This window comes from Crocuta crocuta, unplaced genomic scaffold, assembly GCF_008692635.1.
Source record: "Crocuta crocuta isolate KB4526 unplaced genomic scaffold, BGI_CrCroc_1.0 scaffold31, whole genome shotgun sequence".
In the NCBI taxonomy this organism is placed as follows: domain Eukaryota; kingdom Metazoa; phylum Chordata; class Mammalia; order Carnivora; family Hyaenidae; genus Crocuta; species Crocuta crocuta.
The window spans coordinates 5,162,581-5,169,785 of NW_027528362.1; positions in this window are offsets into that span (position 1 = coordinate 5,162,581).

Here is a 7,205-nt window from a genome sequence, read left to right on the forward strand (position 1 = left end):
CCTCTTACAGCCTCTACAGCCCGGCGCACAGCACTTCCCATCTGCGCTCCAACTGCCCAGCGTCGTCGCTGGCATAGTGGTGCTCGCTAACTGCCTTTGACCTTAATAATCAAAACTGTTTAAGGAAAAGTATTATAGACAGAATTTGATACAGAGCTGAATATATGTTCCCCAGGCTGAGTGCTTTATAAAAAGGGTAACAATCCTCAAACACACACACACACACACCTATAGAAATTCATCAGGAGCATGAAGAATGCTTTAGAAAATAAGGAAGTTCCCATGGTAAAATTGTAGCTCATCAGTTGACTCCCTCTCAAAATCTGTCAATGGCCACGTAAAAACAGACTGCTTACTGAGGGTTTGTCATATGCCAGGCTTTGTTCTTTTTTTTTCCTTAAATAGTTTATTGTCAAGTTGGTTTCCATATAACACCCAGTGCTCATCCCCACAAGTACCCTCCTCCATGCCCATCACCCCCCTCCCTGTCCCCCCCACCCCCATCAGNTAATTTTTTGAGGAACCTCCACACTGTTTTCCAGAGGGGCTGCACCAGCTTACATTCCCACCAACAGTGTACGAGGGTTGCCAGGCTTTGTTCTAAGCATGTCATGTATCACGCCAACCCATTCTTAGGAGAACCTTTTTACAGATGAGAGAGTTTAGGAACAGAGATGAGTCAGGCTATGAACCAAAACAATATGGTTTACAGAACTATTACATTTAAAATTGACTATGGGGGTGCCTGGGTGGCTCAGTCTGTTAAGCATTGACTTNCTCTCTCAAAAATAAACATTAAGAAAATTAAAATTAACTATGCTATAACTTAATTTAAAAAACTACTTTTTCAATATAGTCTAATCATATAACCTGATTTATAAACTCTCTTGGCATCAATTATTTTTTTTGTGAAAATAGTGCAGACATTTCTCATTTCTTAAAATTGAATCTATTTTTATTATATGATTCATTTTATGGTTATTCCTGCCACACGTTTTAAAAAATGTGTCTTTTATTTTTTTTTCTGGAAAGAAATCGTCAAATGTCTCATAGACTCTATCTAAATGTCACTTTCCGGTTTCTGAAATCATTATTCATTATCCAGGATTTTTCCTCAAGGGTGAATTCTAGAAATGTCCTATCATGTTTTTATTATCTTTTCTCTAAAGTTTGAAAAACCAATGAGGAAAAAAAGCATTTACTCTCATCTCATAATCTTAACATCTGATAGTAGAGACAGCTGTCTTAATTTCCTAAGGATGACAGATTTCTTAATTTCCTAGAGTCTGTTTTAGTCTCATACATTCTTTTTTTTTTTTTTAAAGTTGGGTTTTTTTTTTAATGTTTTATTTATTTCTAGGAGAGAGAGAGAGAGAGAGAGACAGCATGAGCAGGGGAGGGTCAGAGAGAGAGGGAGTCACAGACTGAAACAGGCTCCAGGCTCTGAGCCGGCAGTCAGCACAGAGCCCGACGCGGGGCTCGAACCCACGAACCGCGAGATCATGACCTAAGCGAAAGTCGGACGCTTAACCGACTAAGCCACCCAGGCGCCCCTAGCCTCATACATTCTTGACCGAATATGCAGAGAACGTGAACTTAGAAAATAGATCCCACTGATGATACCCAGGCAAAAGAGTGTGTGCTTTCTGCAGAGAATATACCAGGGCAGAAAGAAGGGGTTTACTGAAAGAAGTCCTTCTCCCATAACTCAAAATCCACCACTCAAAATACGCAGCTCGGAACATGGTCAAGGTTGTGATTTTGTTTTGTAGTGGTTGTTCTTCAGGCAAGGAAAATCCAAACTAAATGGAAGCTGTCAATCAGAAGTTAGCAAGCGGTGTCTGTTTTATCTAAAAGATTCCAATAATAATGCGTTGGGCCATGCCGAGAGGTGGGCCGGCTGCCTTCTGGATTTTCTCAGAGAGAATGACTACTCATTGTGGAGTTTGCAAACGGGACCTCTGCACCAGCTAGAGTTTGCAATCCATTACATCCCAGGAAACTTCCAATGATAAAATTTATTATCACACTCTTAAAGCTGCTTCTTTTTTGCATTTTATCAGTTCCTATGGTAGGGTGATGGTCCATCAACTACTGTACGTAAAGCTTACGCATTATGTATTCTTTCTCCCACAACACACACTTGAAAGATGAAAGCAGACATTGATGGAAAGTTGGCTCCGTGCCAGGCTCTATTCTGAGGCCTTAATATGTCTCTGAGGTAGTTTTTAGTATCATCCCCATTCTACAGATTAAAAGTCTCAGGCAAACTTGTCCAAATCCACAAGAGTTGGAAACAACTGTAGAGTATAGGGAATCTGAACTTCAAGAAATTTGTATAATTCAAACTTTTTGCAACTGCAATGGCAATTCGCTGTTAAAATTCATGTGTGATGTCTTTAAAACAAATAAAATATGAAAATAATTAATGATGAAGCTTACACAAATTGCACCTAACACTTGCTGAGGGTTTATGAGGTGTGAAGCTGAGAGTTTTGCATGGATGACATCACCTCCTTCTGGCCATGCCCCAGTGAGGCGGGGGCTCTGTCAGTCCTATTTTACAGGTGAAAGTGACATTGAGCGATTGTAAGTGCCCTGGCCAAGGCCACTTTCTGATCTTTGCCTCCATGATATTCGGCTGGTCATGTCTTTCAGTCAGACCTTTCCAAGCCTGATGACTAGAATCTTCTTTTTCAGATATCAGGGACGGAGATTCTTCAATTCTTGCTTCCTCCATGTCTAAAGAGTGAAAACCCAATTCACACATGTCTGCCCCTGGAGCTGTGCTGCAAGTCCGTCTTGGCCACTCTCAAGCAAGACTGTCATCAGTCCCCTTTGCTCATGAGTTTTTATGGGCCAGGCGCATCTTTCCCTCTAATTGCTTGCAGAAAAGGCAGGTGGCTGTGTTGTTTTCTCTCTCAGAGCAGCCTGGAACATAATGAACATTAAAGAAAGGGGGGGCGCCTGGGTGGCTTAGTCGGTTAAGCATCCGACTTTCGCTTAGGTCAGGATCTCGCGGTTCGTGGGTTCGGGCCCCGCGTTGCGGGCTCTGTGCTGACAGCCAGCTCAGAGCCTGGAGCCTATTTCGGAGTCTGTGTCTCCCTCTCTCTCTGACCCTCCCCTGCTCATGCTGTCTCTCTCTCTCTCTCTCTCTCTCTCTTAGAAATAAATAAAACATTAAAAAAAATTTTTTTTTTTAAAAAGAAAGGGGGCGCCTGGGTGGCTCAGTCAGTTAAGCAACTGTCTCTCGATTTTGGCTCAGGTCATGATCTCACGGCTGTGAGACTGAGCCCCAATCCCTGCTTGGGATTCTCTCACTCCCTCTTCCTCTGAACTACCCTTCTCACGCTTTCTCTCAAAATGAATGAATGAATGAATGTGTTTTGTTGTTTTTTTTTTTTTAAAGGCAGCCTGAGTCTTATGTCTGCCTCAGCGATCAGCAGAGGGCATCACTTTAGCAGGAGAACTAAGACATCATTGAAATGTTGGCCCCTGGGGTCTCAGCAGCAAGATCTGACTCTCTCTCTCCAGAAGCACTTTTCTTTTAGGTGCTTACTCATCTATGCCTTGGCCCTTGCCAAATTAGGATGCAACTCTGCAAAAACAGAGTGTTACATGCGTGGTCCATTCTCAGCTGACTGCAGGGGCCACCCAAGGCGGGCCACCAAGCAGAGGAAGTCAGGCACTTCCAAAAGCCACCTCCAAGCCCAGCTCCTCCTTTCTCTGCTCCTTTAGTCAGCACCGCTGATCAAAAACAGAAAACGGTCCCCCACTCTTTAGACTGATTCTACTTCCCAAATCCTGAAGGAAAACCACATATTACTTTTTTTCTGGCTCTTTCTACGAATGCCTCAAGACTGTCCTTACTTCACTAAGAATTCTGTTTTGTTTTTTTAATTGTGAAAATGGAATTTTCTCTCATTTGAAAAATCACTGGATTTGGAAAGGATTCCAGAATAAACTAGGATGGCTTACCACTCCTTTGTTGTTATACCCTGCTTCCCAAACTGGCCCAACAGGAGGGCAGTGGGCTGTATTTGTGTCACTTAATCATTGTGCCGATTACAAATTGAGGCAATCAGCCTCTCTCCAGCCTCTACTCGGAAAATCCAATTGATCCTTTGAACAAGCCCTTGCCATTCACTCTGAGTTTGGAAAGGATCTACATTTATAATTTTGTGACTTGTTCCAGGTACGGTGCAGGTGTAAGAACATTTTAAGAAAAGAATGTCAGAGATAAACATCACCAGAGGTGGATGATGTGATTTTGGAAGAAGGTCACATTTCTTAATCTTAATAGCCAGAAAAGGTCTTGCCATTCTCCACATACGGCAGAGCCCCTGGGGGTTTTCATCTCCCAAGAGTTCAGTGACAGGCATTTTATCTTGATAAACTGCTACTACCATTTAAACATTATGAAAAATCAGAAAAGAAGATTATCTATTTTTATTGTGGTTGCTTAATCTTGTAATGAATCTGCAAAGGACAAAGAAGATGGATGGTTTAAAATAGTGGTTTGCAAAACTTTACCATACCAGACTTAAATGGAATGGAAATTCAAAAGGAGCTACCTATTTTTTTTAATGTTTTATTTATTTCTAGGAGAGAGAGAGAGAGACAGCGTGAGCAGGGGAGGGTCAGAGAGAGAGGGAGTCACAGACTGAAACAGGCTCCAGGCTCTGAGCTGGCAGTCAGCACAGAGCCCGACGCGGGGCTCGAACCCACGAACCGCGAGATCATGACCTAAGCGAAAGTCGGACGCTTAACCGACTAAGTCACCCAGGCGCCCCAGGAGCTACCTATTTTTGTCGGTTTCTTTGTTTGATTGAGGTCATTTAATTTTGTAATAGGGATCCATAACATTGGGATAAAGGTGAAAGGTTTCCAAATAATAGTTTCTAATGACTGCTGATCCTTTGTATCATCCAGGGAGATATTTTTTTTAAATTTTTAAAAATGTTTTATTAATTTAGAGAAAGAGAGACAGAGTGTGAGCAGAAAAGGGGCAGAGAGAAGAGGAGACACAGAACCCGAAGCAGGCTCCAGGCTCTGAGCTGTCAGCATAGAGCCCGACATGGGGCTGGAACCCACCAACTGTGAGATCATGACTTGAGTCAAAGGCAGACGTTTAACTGACTGAGCCACCCAGGTGCTTCCATCCAGGGAGATCCTTAAACACTTTAATCCCAGGCATCCTTCAAGTCAGACATACTAAATCAGAACCTTCTGGGGCAGAGTTCAGAAACAGAATGAAAAAAAAAAAAAAAAAACTTTCCCCAGGCAATTCTAACACATTCTCCTAGAGGTGGTCCCAATTAGTGATGGGGTCACTGATGTAGATGCTCAGAAGAGCATTTTAACACCTCCAGAGTTTATACTTCAGAGTCAAGGCTGATTCTGAGTGGGTGGATGGGGGAATAAGAAAGACTAGTTATATACAACTGAAACAAAACAGAAATCTGAAACAAAGTAGAATCTGATTTATAACTGTATATACATGCAGTATATCCTATTCTTAAGTCTTCCTCAGAGAACTTCAGAATTTACTAAAAAGAAGAACTAAATGGAATATGCTTTATATAAAAGAATAAGATTTTGGTTTTTCTCTTATGAGAACATAACTAAGAAATCTTTTACTTGGCTTTTCTACTATAACTTTTCAGTCTAGACTATACCTTGAAAATGGCTATTCATTTCTTGAAGTGAATAAAGCAAAGACAAGTTGTGTAGTTTAGCTAGTTAGCTTTTAATATTGCTTTAATTTTTACTTTATAAAAAGCAGAAAAATATTTGAGGTTCCTCAGTGTTTAATACTTTTTTTTCCTGCATAAAGTATTGCCATGTCAAATTGAAGGAAATGGAAAGAATAATTCAAGAAAAGGGGTCTCCAAATCCAACAAGCTCTATTTCTAAAAATGTAAAGCCCTTATTCACAATATTTGCTTTATTCTCAGTGTTTTAGCTCCTGGAAGGAAGAGTTAAGGAAGTTTCCATACTTGAGAGATTCTCATCCTAGTTTTACATCATCCAGGATTTTTAAAATCTCAGCTTTTATAATATATATTTATTGATGTCTTAAGCTATCCCTGACTTGTATCTTGCCTGATATATAGATAGATAGATTGATTGATAGATAGATAGATAGATGATAGATAGATAGATATATTGTCTGATATAAGTTTCTGTAATTTGTCCTTTTTAGAAATAATAAGTAATTTTTAAAATTCCTTCCTCTACTCCAGAAATGATCCATGAAGCTGACCTATGGATTTCATAATTATAACAAAGAAGAACAGAGAAAGAAAATAATGAAGGAAATAGCAAATGGTTTCACCGATAGATGCTGTTAACTGAAAGATGAAGAAGTCGTTAGTTGTCTTGTCTAGGCATAGCAGATATGAACAAAAAACACCCACCATCACCCAAGCTTGAAATCCTGGATTTATCTTCCACTATGCCCTCCCCTTCCTTCTGCTGGTTTGGTCACCAGGATCTGTTAGCCTTTGTTCTGTTGATAAGTCAACTACCCACTTCTCTGCCTCCATGATGAAAGTCTGATTCCAGTTACTCATCCTCAGGACTGCACACCCAATTTCTCCAACACCTTCCTTCAATGACCCCCATTTTTATTTTTTTCCTTCTTCTTCACCTCATTCCTCAGCTCTTAGCATCACGTATGGATGGCTATATATTAATATGCCTTAAACACTGGAATGCGATGTCTTAGCTTTTTTCTATCATGTCTAAAGCTTTCCTATTTTATAATGAATTCATACATGATTTTAAATATCACCCTCTTTCTTGCTCTCTCTAGTTCTGTCGTTTCCTTTCCTTCCAAGACATGCGATGCTATCTCATTGTGGTTCACGGAATCCTTTGAGAAAATACTGCATCTGCAAGCGATGTCTCCTAAAATAGATACACACACAAATACTTTTGGCCAAAAATATTATATTGCTGTGATAACTGACATTGCTAGAAGGCTCATAATCATAACTTTATTAAAAATAGTAACTTTCATTGCTGTAAGGTCCATTTTTTTCTCAATCACATTTCAAACAGCTGTTCTGTTACTTATATACTTCTTCACCTTTTCTTTGACTTGCCTAATATGGATTTCCTCATTTTTTTTTTTCTATTTCATTTTGTTTCCCCCATCAGTATCATGCAAGAATTGCCTTCTGGTATTTTGCAGAATTACA